Source organism: Jaculus jaculus, chromosome 14, assembly GCF_020740685.1.
Source record: "Jaculus jaculus isolate mJacJac1 chromosome 14, mJacJac1.mat.Y.cur, whole genome shotgun sequence".
Lineage (NCBI taxonomy): Eukaryota > Metazoa > Chordata > Mammalia > Rodentia > Dipodidae > Jaculus > Jaculus jaculus.
In genome coordinates, this window is record NC_059115.1 from 45,920,066 (window position 1) to 45,944,604 (window position 24,539).

Consider the following 24,539-nt stretch of genomic DNA (forward strand, 5'->3'; position numbering starts at 1 on the left):
ATACAACTGAAGAGAGTGTGGTTGCTGAAGGAAAGGGTTTACTTTTAACTCCATTTGGTAAACGAAGAAACTACCCACAGTGGCTAAGTGGTAGTGGGAGCTGTACTTGTACACAGCTGCTTGGGGGAGTTCCAGAGTCCATGCTGTTGCCGATTGACCTTTAAAAGTGAGAGTAGCTGCCACTCACTGAACAGGCACTGTGTCCCGGGCACTGCACTAAGCCTTTCTCACGACGTATTTCATTTAATCTTCACTAGCAACCGCTAAGACACATCTTACTGTCTCTACTCTTCTGAGGAAGGCAACTGACAGAAATCAAGGACACTGTCCAGAGCTTCACTCATAAGTAAAACTGCTAGAATTTCCAGCTCTCTGAACTCAGGGTTTAAGTAATTAACCTCCATCCTACAGTGAGTTTTTGATAAACAACCATCTCATTAAATTCCTTGTCTTTCTGTGTCTCCTCAGTGGAGCTTCTATCCTCTCTCTAGCTAATCAAAGTCCTGCCTGGATTTTGTGGTGCTCTGAACTGCTCACCCACCCAGGAGGCTTCTGCTGGCATTTGAATGCAATTCCTCAAGGCTTTCTGATGAGCTCAGTCAGTTGAAACATGCACACCTCTTGGAACATTCCTTTTCAGCTAGAGTAAGTTGGCAGGACTCACCATTGCACACAGGGGTTGCAACTCTCAAAAGAGCCTCTCATTTACCACTGAGCCCTTCCCAGCTACCTGAGTGTTTTTACCATATTTCTCTAAGTAGTAAATTCTAAACCAAAGTTTTCTCACAGCCTTCCTTCACAACTCTTTCCTCAGCCTACTATCATGTCTGTGAGGCTGACAAACCCCTACACTCTGGTGACTGCCCAAAACCAGTGCTTTGGTGTCTTTTAGAAACTGAGATATTTCTCAGTCAATAAAGTGCTTGGCTTGCGAGCATTCGAACCTGAGTTCCAGGTCCAGATCCCAAGTTAAAATTTAAAACAAAAACGTCTGGACATGCCAGTGCACACTTGTCATCCCAGTGCTGGGGAGGTAGAGACAAGACCATCCTGCGGTTCCCTGGCCAGCCAGTCTAGGAAACTTGGAGACTTACAATCTAGTGAGAGATCCTTTCTCAAAAAGGGTGGACAGTGCCTGAGGAGTGAAACCCAACACCCAAATTGCCTTTCTCCCTATACACACACAGCTACACATAATACACCCTACACACACCCATGTGAACATGTGTACACACACAGAAACCCTGCTATGTCTTCCCAACAAGGAATGTGTTGGCTTCATCAAGCATGAGTCCCCAAACAAGTGAGACATGCCATTTAGCATAATGAGACAAAAGGGCTGGGTCTGTAGCTCACGAGCAGAGCATGTGTCCAGCATGCACAGAACTGGGGGTTCCAGCTCCAGCACCAAAAAAAAAAAAAAGGTTTAGAATAACGGAACCTAAGCATGGGTGAGTGGTGATGATTATGGACTGTGGCACTCACCCAGTTTAGCTTTAAAACCCCACTCAGCAATCTCATAAGCATTTTACTTGAAGCAAGCTAGTTTACCTCTTGGGCCTGTTTCCTCACTTACAATATATAGATAAAACCAATTCCTCATACCTCTGTAAAGCAAGTATTAAAATAGCTATATCATAGGGTTATAAAAGGACCAAATGAGATCATATTCACCGAAATAATAGTGTGGTATTTAGCACATAATAAAATCTGCATAATGTTAGCTAGCCTATTAAATCTGGCTGACTCCATGGTAACATTCCAATGATGGAGACAATGCCCTGCTGTCATGACTAGCATATTGTCTTATACATACATAGCAGGACATGATCAAGAGATATTTTGGATGGTGATTATTTATGTTGACATAGCCAAGATTTTTTTTTTTGTATACTTGTGACTCCACAAAGTCCAAAACTTTGAAGCTAAGGACCAGGAAGGGTCAAGATTGAAAAGATAAGGAGGCCAGGGGACACAGATGTGGAGACGGGTACACACAGGAATTCCAGAAGTGGTCAGCTGAGAGCCAGCTCTGAAGATGCCTTATACTTTAGGCCAAAATAAGTTGGCTCGAGTCTCTGTGCAGAGAGAGGGCATTGAGCAACAATGTGCAAGTCCAAACGCTTCCAACAGCGTGCCCACCTGAGTCGTCCCGACACTTCTCACCAGCGATTATCCCGCTTTTCCACACCCACACATTGGGAAATTTCTCCTCTCTAGGACATCCTAGGCCAAATCCTCTCCACTTGTAGCTCTGAGTGTGGTCAGGCCTAGAAGCAAGCAGTTTGCAGTTGGAACGCCACAGCATTGTACTAGAAAGGCAGCCCAACACTTACATCACTGCTGGAATTTAAAGTTGGTGATGGAATATACTGATATGAGCTTTCTCCCCAAAGACTCATGTGTTGAAGGTTTAGTCTCGATGCAATGTTCATAGAGAGAGGCACATTGGGGAAGCAGTTGGACCCTGAGTGTACTGACTTAATCAGTGGACTAGTTATAAACTAATGGGTTCATAACTGAATGAGTTATTGGGAGGTGGCCGAAACTGCAGAAGCTGGAGCCTGATTAGAGGAAGTATGTGGCTTAGGGCATGCCTTTGGAAGTTATCTCTTGTCCCAAGCCTCTTTCTCTCTGTGTTTCTCTTGCTTCCAGGCTTCTGCTGTAAGTTGAGATGTAAGTTGCAGACCCACCACAGTGGAATGGACACCTCTGAAACCATTAGCTAAAATCAACCCTTTCTCCTGGAAGTTGCTTTGTCAGGTATTTTGTAACAGCAACCAACAGTGATGAACACTACTACCCCTTTATTCTTCCAGAAGGGAGCTGCCCAATGTAGTAAGCCCTGCATACATGTGCTTACTTAAAGTTAAAATTAAAACTAAGTAAAACTTGTATTCACTTACTGTGGCAATTATTGTCTCCTTCCTGCAATAAAACACCTGACCAGAGCAGCTTTAGGAAGAAAGGTTTTATTTCAGGCTCACAGATTCATTATGGTGGAGAAGGCAGAGCAAAATAGGCAGCTGGGGCATCAGGCCGTTACGTCCTGTGTTCTCTCTCTCTCTCTCTCTCTCTCTCTCTCTCTCTCTCTCTCTCTCTCTCTCTCTCAGTCTCCATCTGTCCCCTTATTTGTTCATCCATTCCCCCTTCATTCCTCCCTTCATGCTCTCTGGAGATGCTTATCCTTAAAACCTAGGTATCATCTTTCACATGAAAAGACCACAGAGAGAGCCCACAGATACTGCTTTCTCCAACAGTTCTTACTACATGCCTATCTCACAGCCAGCTTGAAAACCTAAACACGTGAGACCTCTAATGACTCCCCATCCTAGCTTTGAGGTACACTGGCTCTTGGATGGAACACAAAGTATTCTCACTGTATGCAGCCTTCCTTGAAGGCTTGTGAACCAAACCATGTTTAAAGTGACTGTATTTGAGATGATTCATTATATAGGAATAAATAACTGACAAATACACATTCTCCGAACCTGCCACGTTTGTACTGATGTGACATTAGTGACGTGTCTTTAATGCATCTTGAATGAAGTTCAGACCACAATAGCAGTGTATTACAGGAAGCATAAGAGTTCTTCTCCCCATTGTGTGACCAAACAGCTGTGGCTTGGATATGAACCACATAGAAACAGTAGACAAGTTATGATGTGCTTTTCATATTTGTAACTTTTACACCATCTAACTGAGCACACTTGGTTTGAGGCATGAGCCATTCTCCCAGCTTCGCTCTCAAAAGGTAAAATAAGGACAAATGTTTTGTGCTTTCTCCCCCCACCCCACCCCTTCCCACCAGCATGTCAGAATTTCTGATGGAGTGGCAGCTCTAAACTCTCTATAGAGATTACCATCTAGTTAGAAAAGGACATGTGTTTGTTACTGATCTGTAGAAAGCTTCGAGGGTTTAAATAATAATGTGACACTTAAAATAATATGGAGTAAACGTTCCAGAGATGTTTTTATTCTTAGTTTACCTCGAGTTGAGAAAATGTTAATTATCTATATGTAAGAGTTCCTTTCTTATCACTATGACCACCATTTCTGATAGAACCAACATAACAAAGTAAAGGAAAGATTTATTTTTGCTCACAGCCACAGATCCTCAGTCAGAAAGGCATAGCACTCAGATGGCAGAGGCTACTAGCCACACAGTAGACCAGGAAGCAGCACACAATAATAGCCAAGGGCCAGGCTGTCACCATCAAAGCCCTGTCCCTGGTGACATAATCTGACCATCCTGGCCCCACCTCCTAAAGAAATGTCAGACTCCCAGAATTGCACCACCAGCTAGGAAATAAATATTATAGATGTAAGCCTGGGGGAGGGGCATTTTAGAGTCAAACCATTGCACTATAATTAGTTTTCTTTTCAGTAAATACAGGCAGTTTGGTACCATTATTTAGGCTCATCTGTGATCTACCCCTCCCATTAGACCTTCCTTGTTATTGAAAATGGGTCGTGCATTGTGGAGTTAGCCCCCAGTTATTAGTATGATAAATGTCTCTGCAAATCATGACCCAACATGTAACTCTGACATTCTTTCCGCCCCCTCTTCCACAAGATTTCCCTGAGCCATGTTGGGTTCACTTTTGGTCTGCTTCAGAGCTGAGGTGTTGGGGGCCTCTGAGGCTCTGGCTCTCTGATTTGGTAGGAGTTGATTTTTCTCTGCATTGATCTCCTTCCCCTTTGTGCTGGTTTCCAGTTCACAGGAAAACATCACCCTTGCTTATTTCGCCAGTTGTCCTTAGTTTCAGTTGGGCCCCTTCTGAGGTATGTTGGGGCAGCTCTCTTCTTAGGGTCTGCATCTATCTGGAAAAGAGAAGCAGATTCTCCAACGGAGAGTAAGTTAGCACCCATTTTTTCTTAATTTGCTTTACTTTTGTTTAGTATTGGATGTCTCAAAGTAGTACACCTTGAAGAAAAGACTTAGATACAAGCATATTATGTGGAGGCTTTGTGAAAAATGATAAACACAATGAATGAGTGAGGTCACATACAAGATGACATCGGTGTTCCTACTTCTCCACAGCCTCGCCAGAATTTATTTTCGTTTGATTTTTTTGATGTTTGCTATCCTTATTGGGGTAAGGTGGAATCTCATAGTTGTTTTAATTTGCATTTCTCTAATGATTAGGGATGATGAACAGTTTCTTAAGTGTGTGTTTGCCATTTGTATTTCTTCCTCTGTGAACTGCCTGTTCAGCTCCTTGCCCCATTTTGTGAGTAGTTGATGGCTCCGACTGGAGGTCAGTGAAACTGTTGGAAAAGCTTGGCTCATCCCAGGGGATAAAAGAGAAACACTGGTCTATTGGCTTATGTTGCTTTGGGGTCAATTGTTGCCCTATGAGGTACACCTTCACAGACACCACACATGTTCCCAATAGCTTTCATGGCATGTGTGAAAGACGTCCCTCCCAGAGCCAGAACTCCTTCATTTTCTTGTCTTTTAAAACCAGGTTCTCTGGCCTTTGGTGCCAGATCCTCTCATCCGAGCTCTCAGGTGGCCTGCGATGGAGAGTTATTACCATTAGTTCTATATTTCTGAACTTTTTGGACTTGAGCCGAGCCACACTGCTGACGTCCTTGGTTCTACAGCTTGCAAGCTGTGTATCATGCAATAAACCATCCTCTCTAGTTGCTTGAGCCAGTCCCTGATAAATACCCTCTCAACTACCCTCGTCTCCATCTCTCATTGATTCTGTCTGGAGAACCCTGATGAATACCTTGTGATTTGGCTAGCAGTTAAGCAGGAGTGTTTGCCTGGTACAGTAATGCCTATATTCATCTTCAAACCATATGAACCCTTTGTCTCCTTGCCACTGTAGAAATATGGTTGTTATACTTTCTCATTTGCAATCAATAGGCTTGGCAGGATGAAATGACACTGCAAGGAATGCTTGGGATTTCAGGCATTATGCTCACTGTTCCCACTGTACAGGAGGTCTAGCTCATTACAATTATGAGAGGCTGGAGAGATGGCTTAGCCATTAAAGCACTTTCCTACAAAGCCACAGGACCCAGGTTCAATTCCCCGGGACCCACATAAGCCAGATTCACAAGGTGGCACATGCATCTGAAGTTTGTTTGCAGTGGCAGGAGGCCCTGGTGTGCACATCTCTTTCTTTCTCAAAGAACCAATACATAAAAATTTAAATTTAAATTTAAAAAGTGGACAGCCCATGATGACCAGGGCTTTTCAATCCAAAGAAACCCACCTACTGGTGTGTTCTATGGGCTTCAGCATCACTCAGAAGCTCTTTCAATGTGGACATTGTCAGGGGCAACCAAGAGACGTTGGGTCAGAAACCAACCACGTTAAAATCTGGAAGCACTATCGACAGCTCTGTGCAGGGAAACTCATTGCCTTCTCCAAGCTCGAGTTTCCCCAGTGAAAAGATGGAACTATAACCAAGAGTTCACGTGAGAAAACAAAACAAAACTGAAGGAATGCAGTTGATGTGATGGGAGTTACACATACTTGAAGGTCTGCATTTCTGGCCGTTCTCATTACACCATATGCATCCTTTGTAATCTGGGGAAAATAAATAAATAAAATAAAATATTTTAAAAAGAGCAAGAAATAAGTGCAGAAAAGGACATGGTTTGAAAGAAGGAGTCAGTCCCATTCTATGTGATATAGTACCTACAGAAATTTTAAATAATTCGTCTAGGAGCAGCCATCTGAGTAAACTTGAATGGCTACATAAATTGCTTTGAAGCTGCCCATCATGGGGACCACAGTGGATGTACTTAGTGTGTTTCTCTTCAGTGGCTTTGAGTGGGATGAAGAAGCCCAAATGGCACCACTTGGCATGATGCTTCTTGAAGAGGAAAGTAGAGAGAAATATTTCAGAACAGCTCTCCCCACTGAAGTTGCAAGAGGAACCCATCATAACAGAAGCTTTGTGTTCTGTGTTCCATAATCCAGGCTTAGTTCCTATTCCAGTCACAGCCACTGTTGACAGTTTGGTCTTCCTGATGCAGGTGGGAGTGACCTCAAATCTATACTCCACGTAGTATGTTTGTTCATAGCACCTCTGGAGTTTACTAAGCCCAGAGAAAGCACAGCTCCGTGGTATGATGGAGTCATCATTTCCAAGGAGAGCCCTTACAAAGAGGAAACTTGGGAGGGGGGGCTGGGAATACAGCTGTAGTGGTTTGATTCAGGTGTCTCCCATAAACTTAGGTGTTCTGAATGCTAGGTTCCTAGCTGATGGATATTTGGGAATTAATGCCTCCTGGAGGCAGTATATTGTTGGGGGGCAGACTGTTGGCTATTATAGCCAGATCCCCTTTGCTAGTGTTTGGCACACTCTCCTGTTCCTGTTGTTCACCTTATGTTGGCCAGGAGGTGATGTCCATCCTCTGCTCATACCATCGTTTCCCCTGCCAGCATAGAGCTGCCTCCTAGAGGCTGTAAGCCAAAATAAACCTCTTTTTTCCCACAAGCTGCTCTTGGTTGGGTGATTTCTACCAGCAATGATAACCTGACTGTATCAATAATGTTGGTACTGAGGAGTGGGATTTCTGCTAGACACCTGATTGTGTGGCTTTGGCCTTTGGGAGCTGAGTTTCAAGAGGAAGGTGGAAGAATTTGAAACCTTTGTCTAAGAGATGCCTTGAGGTGCTGCAAGTACAGCTTGATGGACTATTCTGGTCAGAGTAGAAAGACTTGAATGTAGTAAGAACTATGGACTGTGAGGTTTGGCTTGTGAGGGTGTTAAAGAGCTTTGCCTGGACTGGCTTAGAAGCAGTTTAAGTAAGAGACTTGCTGTTATGCCTGTGTCCTGAGGATTTGTGCAGGGTTGCATTGTGTAGAAATGGACTGGTATGAGCAGAGGGATATGAAACAGGAAAAACTGAAATCTTTGGGCCAAAATTTCTGCCCATTCAGCTGCCATTGTATGAGAGATTACAACCTTTGAGATTGGGCCAGCTGACCTGTATTGGGACAACAGAAAGAATGCAGTCTTTTGAAGGGGCCTGAAAGCTGAAGGAGTGTGCTATTCTTCAAAGTCTGCTTGATTCCACCCTAGATTAACAAATTGGCATCCTGTCTGGTATTATGGAGTGTAAGAAATGCACGAGGGCTGGAAAGATTGCTTAGTGGTTAAGTGCTTGCCTGTGAAGCCTAAAGACCCTGGTTTGAGGCTCGATTCCCCAGGACCCACGTTAGCCAGTTGCACAAGGGAATGCACGTGTCTGGAATTTGTTTGAAGTGGCTGGAGGCCCTGGCATGCCCGTTCTTTCTTTCTTTATCTCTCTCTCTCCCTCCCTCTCTCTCTCTCTCTCTCTCTCTCTCTCTCTCTCTCTCTCTCTCCTTCTTTCTATTTCTGCCTGTCACTGTCAAATAAATAAAAATAAACAAAAAAATTTAAAAAAAGAAATGCAGGAAAGAGAAGGTCATTGAATTTGCAACATGGTCTTGTGTTTTGAAAATGGCCATGGGCAGTGTGAAGCAGGTTTCCTGGATGCCTGCATGGAGACCTGCTGGAGCTGTGAGGATGGGCCATGGGTTGCAATGGAGACCCAGTGGAGATGCCAGGACCATGAGACAGCTGCTAAGGAAAGCTGCTGGCCCCAGATGAAGTTTTCCAGGACTGTGAGTAGCCTAGCTGGAGGGGTAGAAGTGGGACTCCAGAGACTTGATGTGGGTTAGAATTATAGGACCTGGAGACTTGTCACTGGATAGTGTTGTTGGACTTGGAGCTACAGATTTTGGTGTTTGCCCTGTTTAAATCATGTATTGCTTGAGTATTTCTTTGTTATGCCCAATGCCATCTTTTGCAGTGTGAATGTTTATTCTGTGCTATTATGGGTTTTTTCTGAGGAGTTTTTTTGGGGGGCCATTATGGCTCAGTTAAAATATCTTGGACTATGGGGATGTATGGACATCAATGGAATTGATAAAAACTATGGAGACTTTTAAAATTGAAGGAATGCATTGCATTTTACATCATGTATGATTATCAGTTTATGGGGGCCAGGGGCAGAATGTGGTGTTTGATTCAGATGCCCCCATAAACTTAGGTGTTCTGAATACTAGGTTACCAGCTGATGGAGATTTTGGAATTAACACCTCCAGGAGGCAATGTATTGTTGGGGGCAGGCTAATGGGTGTTACAGCCAGCTCCTCCTTGCTAGTGTTTAGCACACTGTCCTATTCCTGTTGTCCATATGATGTTGGCCAAGAGGTGATGCCCACTCTCTGCTCATGCTATCATTTTACCCTGCCATTGTGGAGCTTCCCCTCAAGTCTGTAACAATAATAAATAATAATAATAAACATGTTTTTCCACAAGCTGCTCTTGGTCGGTGATTTCTGCCAGCAATGTGAACCTGACTGCAACAATAGCATAATCAGTAAAGTATTTATTTGCCTTGCAAACAGGAAGGTCTGTGTTAGATTGCCATTATCCATATGTAAAAATTTCAGGCATGGTAGCATGCACCTGTAATCCTATTGCTAGGAACGTAGAGGCAAGAGGATATTTAGGGCTCATTGGCCAGCCATTCTCATCTGCTTAGTGACCTCTAAGCCAATGGGAGACTCTATTTCTTTCTTTTTATTATTATTTTTTTTTATAAAGAACCCTTGAATCCTGGTTTCTTTTTTTTATTTTTTGTTCATTTTTTTAATTTTTTTAATTTTTTTTAACTTATTTATTTGAGAGTGACAGACACAGAGAGAAAGACAGATAGAGGCAGAGAGAGAGAGAATGGGTGCGCCAGGGCTTCCAGCCTCTGCAAACGAACTCCAGACGCGTGTGCCCCCTTGTGCATCTGGCTAATGTGGGACCTGGGGAACCGAGCCTCAAACCGGGGTCCTTAGGCTTCACAGGCAAGCTCTTAACTGCTAAGCCATCTCTCCAGCCTGAGACTCTATTTCTAAATTAGGTGGATGATGTTCCTGAGGATGACAACCAAGATTGTGCTCAGACCTCCACACATACCCACAGTCACAGGCACGCATCTTTACACACATGTACACACACACACACACACACACACACACACACACACACACACACGTCCACAAAGGAAAGAAAATAGGAGCTGGAGAGTTGACTTAGTGGTTAAGGCATTTGCCTGCAAAGCCAAAGGATCCCGGTTTGACTCTCCAGGACCCACATAAACCAGACGCACAAGGGAGCACATGCATCTGTAGCTCATTTGTGGTTGCTGGAGGTCCTGGTGCATCCATTTTTTCTCTCTCTCAAATAAATAAATAAAATATATTTAAATAAAAAAGAAAATAGAAGTTGAGAAAATATTCATTAACACATTCCATGAAGCCAATATTAATGCACACACAATGAAAACATGACAGCAAAGAAAATTAATATTCTCAACTTGGGAAATGTTATTATTTCATAAAATGTGATAAATTTTTGGTAAAATCTGTACAACTGAAAGCAAAAGGATGTATACATAAGTGTTGCTCTCTAGTTAACAGGATTTCCCATAGGACTAAAGGTTGCCAGTCTGAAATGAGCATGTTTCTTTACTAATGAATAAATGAGTAGAAGGACAGAGCCAAGTCTCTTAGAACTGAGGGGCAGTTTGTAGATAAGCAAGACATGAGTGACCCACGTAGTGATGGATTAGAGCTGGGGTCATTTCTGTGAATTGTTGTTTCCTGATACAAACACAGAAAATGACATATAGAGATATTGATAGGTTCTTGTATGTGGAAGAGATAATAAACACACATGAATTTCCTTACTTTGTCAACAGCAAGGACATAAAAGCAACTTCACCTCAGGGGCAGTGAGCACATGTCATGCAAGTCATTGATCTCTAATAATAATAGGTGTCAGGGATCCATAGAGAAGTGACTGATGCTAGATCTAGGACAGAAAAATAGGCAAGATGAGCTAAGCGAATCATGTGGTTCCATAAAATAAGAAAGTGCCGTGCGCGTGTGTGTGTGTGTGTGTGTGTGTGTGTGTGTGTGTGTGTGTGTGTCTCCACATAGAAAGAAACCCTACATGGGTGGGTTTGGTTGGGGGTGTCAGATGGACACAGAAGCAACTGAAACTGCTCCCAATGGCCAAAGATGAAGAAATTTGAGCCTCCAAATAGAAACAAGTATACAGCATTATAACCCAAGGATATGTGCTAGGCATTCATGATTCTATACTAAAGGGAAAAAAGAAATCTCCCAAGAAGAAAAATGACAGAATCTTCATAGAGATACTCCACCCACAAAGAGATAGAATATAATTCTGCACTCCAGGATGGACTACATACAGTGAGTCCGTTCCCAAAAGCAGAGAACAGAAAGGGAAAGAAAAGACTGAGGAACCTGACCTATGATACCTCAAGGTCAACATAAATAATGTCACATCACATCAACGTTCCACATCCTTCCTTCCAATGGTGTGGTGAGCATGGCACTCGGCCTCTGTGTTCGCACACCCAGAACCTATGGCTGGATCTAGTCATGAGACAAAGAGAAGCTAAGTCCATGTTAATTAACATTCTGGGAAATAAGTAGCCAGGACTCCTTAAAACTATCAGGATCATAGAAACAGAAAATGGTGAACGAGAAACTGACAAGAGGAACCTATGGAGACATAGTGACTAAATGAACTCTAGTGCCTTGCATAAGTCCCTGGAACAGTGAAAACATTAGGAAAATTCAACTCAACATTAAGTTAAAATACTAAGGTCCTGGAGAGATGCCTCAGTGTGAAAAGTACTTAACGCTAGCCTTATGACCTCCACATAAAGCTGGATATAGCACAGCATCTGTAATCCCAGTATACCTTCCATAAGAAATGGCATGGAGGCAGAAAAATCTGAGAGCTAGCTCATGGGCTGGTTAGCCTGGTGTCCTTAGCAGTGAACAACAGGAGATTCTGTCTTGAGTAAGGTGGAAGGTGAGGACCAACACTGTCCTCTGTCCTATACACACACAACAGCATGCACATGAACACATACACACAATAAAAAATAGTAAGGCAGCTGGAGGGATGGCTTAGCAGTTAAGGCATTTGTCTGCAAAGCCAAAGGTCCCATGTTGGATTCCTCAGGACTCACACTAGCCAGATGCACAAAGGGGTGCATGCATCTGGAGTTTGTTTGCAGTGGCTGGAAACCCTGGCGTGCCCATTCTCTCTCTCTCTCTCTCTCTCTCTCTCTCTCTCTCTCTCTCTCTCTCTTTTCTGTCAAATAAATAAATATAAAATATTTTTAAAAATAGTAAGGACATTTGATTTAAGAATGGGTGATAATGATAATACATTATTATTGGTTTATTTATGATATCAAATGTATTATACTGAGATTACATGTTAATAAGATAGACAACAGATATTAGCATGAGGTGCATGAGAATTCTCTATACTATCTTTGTAGGTTTTTTTTTTCATGAATGTACAACTGCTTTAAAAAGAAAAATTTTTTTAACAAAAACAGACACTTCTGTAAAGACAATTGAGTCTAGCAAACTGAGTAGACAGACACATAGGCGGGGGTGGGGGACAGAAGGCTAGAAGTCACAACTCAAAACTCGGCTCTGGGGCTCAGTCACAAACTAACGCATGACTCAACTTCTCGAAGTCTGTTTTCCTCATTTATTTTAATAATGGTATGTAAAATTTTGAAGAAATTCATGCACTCCAAAACTGACTCCCGCATTTATCACTAGTGCCATGAACATCAAAGCTCTCAGAAATCGTTTACAGAATGAATGAATTCTGGGGCACAGGCTGGAAGGCGCTCACTCTGTCAGGCATGAAGCCCTGTGCTTCCTAACCATTGCTCTCGGAACTCCAGTCAGTCACTGCAATGGATGGACTACTGATGTTTACCTTCTGCCAAGTGGGGCACTGTGGCTGACAAAAATTGTATTTTTTGCCCACATGCAACAACAACAAAAGAAAACCAATATAAGCAAGTTTCAAATCAAACTGATCAGCTTTAGACCCCCACCCAATTGACCTGTGTCCCATGTTCCCTGAGCCCTCCAAAGAAGCAAGAGTATGACAGAAATTCGCACTTCCTCACATTATCTCCTACCTCACTCCCCTGGTGCCTCGATGGAGTCCCATCAGATTGTTTGGAGAGTCTCTCTAGGGTGCCAGCTGGAAGAGTCCATGCAGCAGAAACTTCTCCCCCAGGACATTCCTTAGCACCTCTCTGTTTCTCTTTGTTCCCCACCACAAGCCATTCATCTCTAGCCCAGCGTGGCTTGGATAAAAGCACTTCATCCATAATTTGTCTCACTCTGGATCCTGGAGGGGAGACAAAGAGACAAAGATAAATGGATGACCTCCAGTTTATTTTTATGATAACACTATCTTGTCATGACTCAGGCAGGCCTGGGACTTCTCATCATGTTCAAGGGAAGAGAAGTAAGGTTGGGGGTGGGGGGGAGGCAAGGACTGCGGGAGTGATAGACAACAGAACGGAGGCCTTTCCATGCAAACCCCAGGACAATAAAGAGCAGTTTACCCCAGATAGTGTCCTAAAAGTACCACCCAAGTTACTGGGTTCTGATGTTTTACTCCTAAATTCAGGCTTAATTGTAAAATAATGACTTTAAATAAGATTAAATCTCCGTGCGGGGGCGGGGGGGGGGGAGGGTGTCAGACTGTGGATGAGAAAGCTTTTTTTCAAATTATACATCTTTCAGGCTAAGAAAAAAATATGTAGGGCAGATGCTGATTGCCATATTATGGCAATCATCTAATTGGAAAATTCTTTTCAAGCATTGAGAAATGTTTTTGAATAGGAGAGAGTAAAAGCAAGTTCTTTTGAACAAGAGTTCCAAGCCAGGCACCCCTTGTATTAGAAGACAATTTGACATCTTAGTACAAAACAGGACTTTCTACAAGGCACACAAGAAACAAGCTTGTGTCTAGTGCAGAGCACTGTGAGCTCCACGTGAACCTGGCCCCGTGTGCTCTGTGAGTTCCATTTGAGGTTTTTAATGCTTTTACGGTTTTTAGAGCAATTGAGAGCACTACACTTTGCTTTCCCTGAGTAATAAAACTGGGGAGATGTTTGCAAGTCATAATGTTCCATAAATTGTTCTAAATTTATGGTTGCACTATAAACTATATTAGGCAACCCGAAAGCTCCTTATTTCTTCTAAGTCTATAAATTAGACAGTGGAGCCCTGTAAACAGCAACTGAACAGTCACAGAATCACTCCCGGACAAGTTGCACACGTGGAATCCTCAGAACATTTCATGTCTCCTTGCTTACAGGCATTTTAAAATAAATCATGAGTAGAATGAAGTCCAGACCCCTTCCTTAAAAGGCACCCAGCAGGCAAATGGATTCTAGTGTCACATTCCAGCCAGCTAATAAGAATGACTAAGGAGATTCGGATGGTGGAGTGGGTTTATCTTATGGCAATGGTATTGTCCTCAGGAGATAACTAACAAAAAAAGAAAGAAAGGAAAGGGAGAGAGGGAGTTCTGAGAAGATGACTCAATGTGTGGGAGCATTTGCTATACAAGCACGAGGACCTGTGTTTGCGCCCTGGTACCCACATAAAAAGCCAGATGTGGATGTACATGTCTGTAACTCCCCCCTGATGAGACGGACAGAGAGAAGAATCTCTGGCCCTCTACTGGTCAGCCAATATGACCCAAAAAAGGCAGCTCCAGGTCAGTGAGAGTTTCCGTCTCAAGGAAATGAAGTGAAAGAACAATTGAGGAAGGCTCCCCATGTACAACTCTGTCTTCTGCACATGAGCACATAGGACACCTGCATCTGCACACCTGCATATATATGCCAAACATATACAACATACACATGCACGCACGCACGGACGCACGCACACACACCAAAATAGAAATGTTTCCTGGATCACAGGACTAGCAAGTTGTAGATCTTAGTAGACACTTACAGTATATGCCCCAAATATCCTACAATCAAAGCCCTCCCATGTAATTTGAACGTGAAATGCCCCCATAGCCTCATGTGTTTATGATTAAGCCTCATACTTAATCCCCAGCTGGTGGCATTTTGGGAGGTGGGGCCTTACTGGAGAATCTGTGTCACTAGGAACAGTCCAGCCTACTGGGTGTTCAGAGCTAGCTCACTCAGAATACTTCCTTTTCCTGATGATCTGATAACATGCGACCCAAGCTTCCATTTAGGCTTATCGTGATTTCTCCAGCATGAAGAAACTTTTCCTCCAAATTGTAAGCCTGATATAAACCCCTTCCTCCCATCAGGCAGGGTGTTTTGTCCCAGCAATGAGATGGTAATAGCTAAGCTTTCTTTAACTCTAGAGCTGCCATAGACTGGGACTTAAGCAAACCTTTGACAGCTGATCAGCCATCATGGATCCTCTCCCAACCATCCATAGATCCTTGTAATTCAAGTGTGAATCAAGTTTAATTTTTTTTTTCTTTTTTACTAACAGTACATTGTCTGTTTGCTGTTTGTTGTTGTTGTTTGTTTGTTTGTTTTTGTTTTAAGTACTGGTGCAAAACACAAATTTCATCTTCCAAATCACCTGTTAAAAAGGGGCCCTTTCCCTTCCTCTCATGTCCTGCTCTGGGGCGAGGGCATTCGTTGTATCTGCTTCTCCTTCATCCCTTTTCCTACAACGTTGGTAACATTTGCAGAAGAATTCTGGCCTATATCATAATCTATTCTCAAAAATATAGAGATGCCTTTCACAACCTCATCTGGAACTTGGATCTAGCCTTATTCAAAACAAACTGCTTCCCTTCCCTACTACAGGAGTTAGGAAATTCCCTCCTTGTTGTCTTTACCAGTTTGATTTGGAATTTATTGGCTCTAAGGTTTTCAGGACCCAAGATCAAGCCCAAGTCATAATTTCAATGAATGATTAAAATGATTCTCCGCCTCTACCCCACTATAAGCATCCATGTCCTCACCAGCATTTCCAAGCAATTGGCACAAGAGCACACATTTTTCATAGAGGCGATTGTATTCACTGGGTTTGGCAGACGTTCTGAAATACTTCATAAAAGATAGCACACCCTCTAAGGAGTCACATTAAGACCAGATCACAAGTACTGCTTTTCTTCTTCCTGTCTTTGGTAACCAGATCTCTTGCACCTGTCTGTACCCTTGAACCCTGCTATTGTTGGGGGGATTAAGAGCTGATGCATGAAGTGTGCTCAATATTGATAGCCATAGTTATAATGAATATTATGTTGAACTGCTGGAAGGACTGCCAAGAAAAGGAATGGAGTAGTGGCATATGTGTGCCTCAATTATATAAAACAAAGACTAATATAGAGAAAAGGTAGGTGGGATATTTTTAACAAATATAGCAATTTGTGTGTGGGGGGGGTACTGCACACACATGCACAGGTAGGTGTATGTGTGTATGAATAAACATGCATATGTGTGTACATGAAAATGGAGGACAGGCACAATACAACTTTTGGGGGTTGTAGGGTGTATGTATGTATGTGTTTATTTGTGTGAGTACAGGACAGTGTGTATCACAGCACATATGTGGAGTCAGAAGACAACCTCAGGTGTCCCTCCTTCTGCCTTGTTTGAAGCAGAGTCTCTTGTTTTTCACTGCTGCATATGCCAGGCTAGCTGGCCCATGAGTCTCCAGGGTATTCTCCTGCCTCTGCCTCCCATCTCACTGGAGGTGCCCTGGGACTACACACTCTTGCATTATTGCATCTGGCTATTCATTGTGTTCTGGGGATTTGAACTTAAACTCATGCTTGCACAGCAAACACTTTACCCACTGAGCAATCTCCCCAACATAGGAGCCATCTATTTTTTTGAGACAGAGTCTCTGACTGGGCTAGTATTCGCCAAGCAGGACAGAAAGTCTTGGGGATGTGCCCATTCCTCCTTTCCAACATGCATGTAACCATACCTACTTTTTTTTTTTTTAATGTGAGTACTGGGAATCAGACTCAGGTACTCATACTTGGAAGGTAAACACTTCACCAAATGCCCCATCTCCCTAGCCCTAGTAATGATTTCAATAAACTCCTAAATATGATTTAAGCATAGAGACGCATATCAACATTTAAGGTACATAGATTGGATGCATGAGGGAAGAGACTAGACTAAGGGGCAACCTGTATGTGTGACATAGTCACTATCAAATACACTATTAATGCCAATTCCTTCCCAAAGAATACTACCAGGCCAAAATTCTCCACATTTTAAACTCACACATCCAATTGTCCCTTTGAAATCATTTGAACAAGCATCTCACAAGAGCACGCCATGACACCATTCCAAACCCACTTGCCTCCAAGTCTTCCTATGTTGGTAAAGAGCACCAACCAACATTCACCAAATTGTTCGAGCCCAAAGCTTAAAGCCACAGCTTGCTGGCACGTTCCTTTCCCTCACACCCACATCCACTCTAACAGTGAGGCTTCAACATTTACGCCTAACCTGACTGTGGCTCACAAGTTTCCTTGCAGCTGCTGGAAAACAGAGTATCACGGTGCTAATAGGCAAGAATTGCCTCACTGCTCTCCTGGCATTGTCTCCTGTGTTCTGAAATCAATCCTTTGCCTAAAATGGAACATAGTCTATGCAAATTGCAAATCCCACAACTCTCTTCTGGCTACTAACCTTCCATTTGTCTTGAGCCACACACCTAGGAGGTAACTTAGGGTTGATTTCAGTGTGCAAAGACATGTGAGTCCTGCCTGCTCTCCTTTCTGGCCTCATCTCCAACCGGTGACTTCATCTAGCAGACATCCTCTCTTCAGGGTTCTTTTTCTGCCTCAGGAAGTCCACTTCTATCTCTTCTCTTACTTATTCATGTGGCTGACTGCTACCCCCGAGTTCTGTTCAAATGCCACCCATCATAAAAGAGTACCCTGTCCACTCTCTTGAAATAGCCCCCAGGATCATGTACTTGTTACATAGACTTCTAACCACTCGCTATATCTACTTAGCTTCATTCACTATCTCCCATGGACCAATCTATTAATTTGAAGATCAGCTTATCTGTCCCCTCACTAGAATGCATGCTGCACAGATCAAGGGCAGTTGCTTCATTCATCACTGTCTTTCATACCTTTTATGGGTTTCTTCAAAGAAGAGCTCAATAAATGTCTCTCCAAATTATTAATGAACAAGCAAGTACCAACTTCAGCTATACAGGCCTCAGAGACTCCATGTTCCTCACCCCTTTCTCCTCAGGCCTTTTGGAAAATATATCACTCACTCAGCATCTCCCCAAAGAGTCCCATGTTTGTGTATGTTAAAGATGGAAACTGCTAGTACTCAATTTTGCTGAGAGTTTGACAGTGAGGAGGCTCCTTTCACACCAGGCCCTTTTCATGCAAGATACCATGAACTCACTGCATAATGCCTTGAAGAAGATGTCAGCAGTAATCTTATTTCAGTGATGGGAAAGCTATGGTCTCCAAAGAGATGTCTTTGTCTAAGGCTTAGGCAGTGAGCTCGTCACAACTGAACCTGTGTTTTTGAAATCACCGTTTTGCTGCCCCCCCCCCCACTGCCCCGCCTTCATCTCTCTTTCTTTCCCAATGCTGAGAAAGCTTTTCTGGATTACAAAAAAAGAAAAAAAAATCAAACAACAACAAAAACAGGCTTGTCCTCATTTTTTCTTAGGTCTTACTATATTGTTTTCCCCTAAAGGCACGTAGAGAGAGTTAAAAAAAAAAAAACATGGAATGTTTTAAGTGTGTTCATTTAGTTTCTACTTTATCATGAGACACAGAGAAACCACAGTGAGCCATTAAAGTACTGTTTACAAGGTGATTACAGAATTATTAAAAGAAAGGGGTAATTTTGGTGAACTACATGTAGAGAGGTACAGTTTTAAGACTGTATAGATAGCTTCACTGGTGGTGATAACTGGATGTGCCAGGCTGCTGGAAGGCCCAAGCTTATTCGAGGCCTCCATCCACATGTGGTGGACCTGATGCTAGGGAACATAGCTCAACTGAGAATGCCTCTGCACCTGAAAGGAGCAGAGTTGCAAAAGCTATAACTGATCATTGAGTCCTTAAGTCCCATCTCTGATCTTACCACACTAGTGAAACACACTAGTCTAACTCAGGGGCTCTGGGGCTGGGACAAAGGGTTTTATTCTTTTGAGCTCTCACTTGCCCAACCACACAGCCAAGCCCTGGTGGCCGCAGCGCATCCAGACTTTGGCCACACCCAGCCCTCTTTCATAAACGCTAAGAGAATGTTGAATGTTCATATGACTCATCACTTCAGAATCTTCTTCATTTCTCCATTCTTCTTGTCTTTTTAGCTGAATCAGGAGTCCTGGTGAGGAGTGATAACTGTGTGGGTTGCACTTTGCATAATTCTTGGAACATCTTTCATGGATACCACTGTGGAGCTATGGAGCTCTGACTAAGATGCTATGATGCCCCTTTGAAGTCTGGCGTATGATTGCTTATTCGTATGTGGAAGACGAAACTGTATTTATTGCCTGTGGTGGTTTGGGAGTATAAGGGAATAATAGGGGTGATATGCTTGGTGAATTGTAAAGGGAATCTGTATGAAAGTAGGTATGGGGTAATGAGGTGAGATACTTGAATAGCTACCTTTATATAAGCAGAACTCCAGTGTTACAAGTGGGTCGAGTCTTTCCTTTTCAGAATAGTGGCCCTAAGCATATTCTACTACTACTACTGCACGAGAATGCCAAAATGGACCATGAGCCAACCTAAAGAATTGACATTTGCATACCACCTGCCTACAACATGTATGACAGATTGGGTGAAACAGAGAAGGCTTGCTTTAGTGGTTGAGTTTAATCAGATGTTTGAAAGGCATTCTTGGAACTCTCATATCTTGGAGCAGGTAAGTCCGTGTCCCCATAAAATGACTCTAAGCTACTAATCAAAATATCTCTTTCAATCAGAATTTTTATTGTTAAATAAATACTTTCAGGATGCATTTGATGAAATGGATATACTAATCAGGAGAAAAGTGAAATAACGAGGAAATCAGACATTCCATCTTCGCCCAAGCAAAACCTGCCCAGAAGGTATGATAACGGCCTGCCAACAGCCCGGATGTTATCACTAGGGGAGTAACAATGACTTGAGCCCTATTTCAGGTCTCCCCATGGAAGAAAAAGCAGTATGCTATACCCAGGAAATGATTTTCATGCAAAACTTTGGCCATCTGTGTGAGATTTCAAAATCAAACTGCTCTAAAATTACATGACAAGTGCATTTTGACTTGCCTTCACTTAGTATTTTCAATTAGTGAAAGAGTGGGCCATTTCAGCTGCTCAGAGCCTCTCTGCTCAATAAAAGCAATTCATAGCCACATTATTTTTTAATTGATCTTCATTCATTAGTGCCAAATGAGAGAAATAATTGGGCTCTAATTACCCTGCATCTGAGTAAGAAGTAGTATAATTTTCCATTTGGCTCCAATGTATTCTCAAGAATTAAGTCATGTTTCTCCTGCTATCTAATTTAAGAACCTGAAAGAAACAAAAGGGTGGGGGTAAAGTACAAAAATTTCATCACCACCTTATCAACATGCAACAACTTTGCTATGAGAAGCTTCGTTTTGGTTTCAATCAGGAGCAAGGCATCATCCCAAGGGCAGGGGAGATTGGGGCAAATAGCACACCACATATAACAAAAAGGCTCTTTAGTTGCTTATGTGAGATGGAAATTCAATACTTACAAAAGGTTAATGCTAAAGTGGACAGAAAAATAGATACCATCCCTTGCCATGCCTGAGTGTTTTCATTTGGATTAATATCAATTTGATTGCAATCCAATCTCTTCAGAAACCCGGGTGAATATATAACATGAATAATAGTTATCAATGTATATGTATATAACCCTTTCAAAGCATTTTGCTGAACATTAGCTCATAGGAACAAGAGAGGAAGTGTAACCTCATAATAGATATGGCCTGGACTGTACATTGATCCCTAGAATTTTCTAGTTATGCACAACCTTGTGTACAGTAGTCTAGGTCATAAGGTGCCTGAGAAGATCATAATAACTCAAATTACATGACAATGTCTAGAAAATTAAGCTGTAGTAACTCACCATAAATTATAGCAAATGGTTGAGTCTTTTGGAAAGATAATAAACTCAAATTCAAATAATGTGTATAGAATAAGGGTTGGTAAACTATGGCCTAGGGACCAAATTGGACTGCTGCCATTTATTTATGACTCATGAGCTAAGCATGGTTTTATATTTTTTTGTTTGTTAGAAAGAAAAGAAAAAGTGTAATTAGTGACATGCAAAAACTATTTAGAATCACATTTCTGTGTCTATGAATAAGATGTTATTGGGACATCTATTCCACTGCCTATAGCTGCTACCATATTGCAATGATAGAACTAGTAGTTAGAAACTATATGTCCTGAGAAGCTGAAAGTATTTATTGTATGTTTCTTTGAAAAGAAAAATTACTGACACAAGCCATAAGTGTTAAAGATGTAGGAGCAAAATCTCTGAAAGATGTAAGTAAGAAAGACAGGAACAGAAGTCAATGGCCAGATATAGGAAGAAGGAACTGCAATAGTCCTATGGAACCAAACAGACCTGGTAGGAATTCTAGTTTCAATACAATCTATATCATCTGAAACACATTACCTGTTAGTGTCCCACATTGTCCATGAAACAAATAATCATTATTATTCTAATAATACCACTATAACCTCACAAGATAGCTTTGAGGATTACATTAGGTAGCATATATAAAATACTGAATATTAAAAATTCTTCAGTAGTCCTGAGGCTCAGGACAAGCACATGGTTCAAGTTCAGGAATAACATAGAATAAGAAAATAAATATTTAATTCAAAAACTTAGATAATAGAACTAGAGAACCAAATAAAGTTGAGGAAAGTTGAAGTTAGGAGGTAGAGGAAAGGGGTCATAGGACAAAAGATGGTCCTAAGGATGCTAAGCTGAACTTGAGTAAAAGACAGAGAGGTAGAACTCACTTGGATGTTCTCACAGTGTGGCTTCCACCTCACCCTGCAGCTATTTCCCTTCTTAGGTGTGACATGTGTGAATGGTTTCAGCTGTCTCTATTATCCATGTTTGTTTCTGAGGGTGTAGTCCAGGTGCAGGGTCAGCAGAGAGGGTGGGGAAGGGAGGAATCTGGTCTACTTGGAACCTATTAGGCTGATGGTGCCAATGGAACATTCAAGCATGCATGAGTAGCAGGCATGTGGAAATAAAGACCTGAGAGAGAAATCCAGGCCCAGAATCCACCAAGGAGGTCTTGCTCAAGCAGAAAGAACCCAGGGGGAAGGTGCATGAAGGAGCCAAGATCAGAACTGGGGCAGATCATGTTAACCACAAAGAAGACATTCCCAATGTGTTGTGTTGTCTGAGTGTGTCCTCCCACAATAGAGCCTAGAAAGCACTCATTGTTGCAGTCATCTTCTCATTGCTTGGACATAGCACCAACCAAAATCAGTTGAGGAAAAGACTATTTTTATGTTGGCTTGCAGTCTCGAGGGGAAGCTCCCTGATAGCAGGGAAAAGATGGCCGAGCAGAGGCTGGACATCACCTCTACCACAGCAGGTAGAAAACAGCAGGAGAGTGAGCCAACATTAGCAAGTTAGGGGCTAATAAACCTCCAAGTCCAACCTAGCAACACATCTCCTCCAGCAAGGCTCCACTCCCAAATTGCTATCAGCTGGGATCCAAGCATTCAAATCTCAGGAACTTGTGGAAGACACCTAACACAAGCCACCAGACTTATTAGCTAGATTAGTCTCCGAGTTCTACATTTTGGGAGTTCTGGGTAATATGAACCCACTCCAGCTAGCTTCCATGTTAGAAGAAGAGACTATAAAAAAAAGAGAAAATGGCAGACCTTATTATTGATTCTGCTCGGAGGTTGATGGGGCCAAGTAAATAGAACTCTCTTCATCTAAGCTCTAGATCAACTGAGAAAAAAGGCCAGAGAGTAAACAAAGAGAAGACTGACTACAAACATTTATTTACGCCACGGTCCTCTAACCCTAACATAGTGTGCATGGACGTTCCGTGGAAGTGCCATGCATATTCATTAAATTTGAATGAATAAATGAAATTTTTATCCTCCTGGGAAAGAAGGGCTTTTTAATGAGAAAGAATAAAAAAGAAATTATCAACCTTCAAGAACCACTGGCAAGTGATAAGCACAGTAAAGACCACTCCACACTCTACTGTACATTACTTTTATAGTATATTTCAATTGATAAGAATATAGTGATTATTTCATTATCTCTCTCACACAAAATTATAAATTTTTATTTTGCATGTACATGTGGTATGCAAACATATGTGTGTGCATGTATTTGTATGTTATGGGTTCATGTGCATATGCATCACTCTACCTTATGTTTTGAAGACAGGGTCTCTTACTGAACCTGGAGCTCACAGATTCAGCTAAACAAGAAGCCCTAAGAATTCTGTCTCCATCTACCCACTGCTGGGAATGCAGATGTGTGCCACCATGCCTGGCTGTTAGGTAGGTTCTGGGGTTCTGAACTTAAGTCCTCATGCTTACATGGCAAGAACTGACCCATCTTCTCAGACCCTATAAATTTCCAAAGTTGTATCAGTTTTCATCATTAGCATATTGTGAACTCATGTTTCAACAAAAGGGAAAGATGGTAAACATTTTCATCTTTTCAGGCTATCTGGTGCCTGTTTCAGCTACTTGGTATCGCTATTATAGGACAAAAACAGCCACCAACCACAAACAAGGCTGTGTTCCAGTGAAGTATTATTAATGAAAACAGGAAGTGAGACATAGCCACTCTATGGATTAACTAGAGGCATATGATGACCTTGATATAGCATGTAGTCAGAGTTGGGTAGACACTGACTGCAGGAATATTCCACATCAACTTAGTATCCACTCAGGAAAAGCCACACCAAACCTAGTGGACAACAGTTTTGTGAGGTCTTCTCATCCTTCTCTCCTTTGATCAGATCAGACCCTCAGGTCCATCACTAAATCTCTAAATCTTGAGACTCAGAATAGAAGAAGACAGATGAGAAGAAAACAATTATTTTCATGAAGAGTGTGGGGTTCTAACTCAACTCCTGGGCAGAAACAACATAAAGACTAATTATGAGAGAAATTTTTTATGAGAAAACTGGGCCTTGAAGTCTGAAGCCCCTTTCTGCCACTTTGTAGCTGTGTGACATTGAGCTCTCTGCGTTCTTCCAGCTAAGCTATCACTCTTGGTCTGTAAAGGGGAAGTAGCAAGGCTTTCCATGTGGTGGGTTGTGGGGACTAGGCCATATGTAGATGTTTAACTTCTCATGATGAAAGAAATGACCCAAGGGCACTCAACAAATCTTACCTTTCTTTGTGTTGTTATTAGCATTGTTCTTATTGAGTTCTGAATCCCTTTCAGAGAAATAGATTTGTTCTTCTCCCAAAGATCTACAGAGTGCCATTTGGCCTCCACCAACTTTCATGAAAAATTCAATACCCATTTTGGATGTACACACTTCCTTTGCCATCGCTCCACAATGCAGAACATGTGTGGTGCATTTACAAAGGAGAGGACCAGGCCTGGTAGCATACATTATTGATATGTTTAGGAGCATATGCA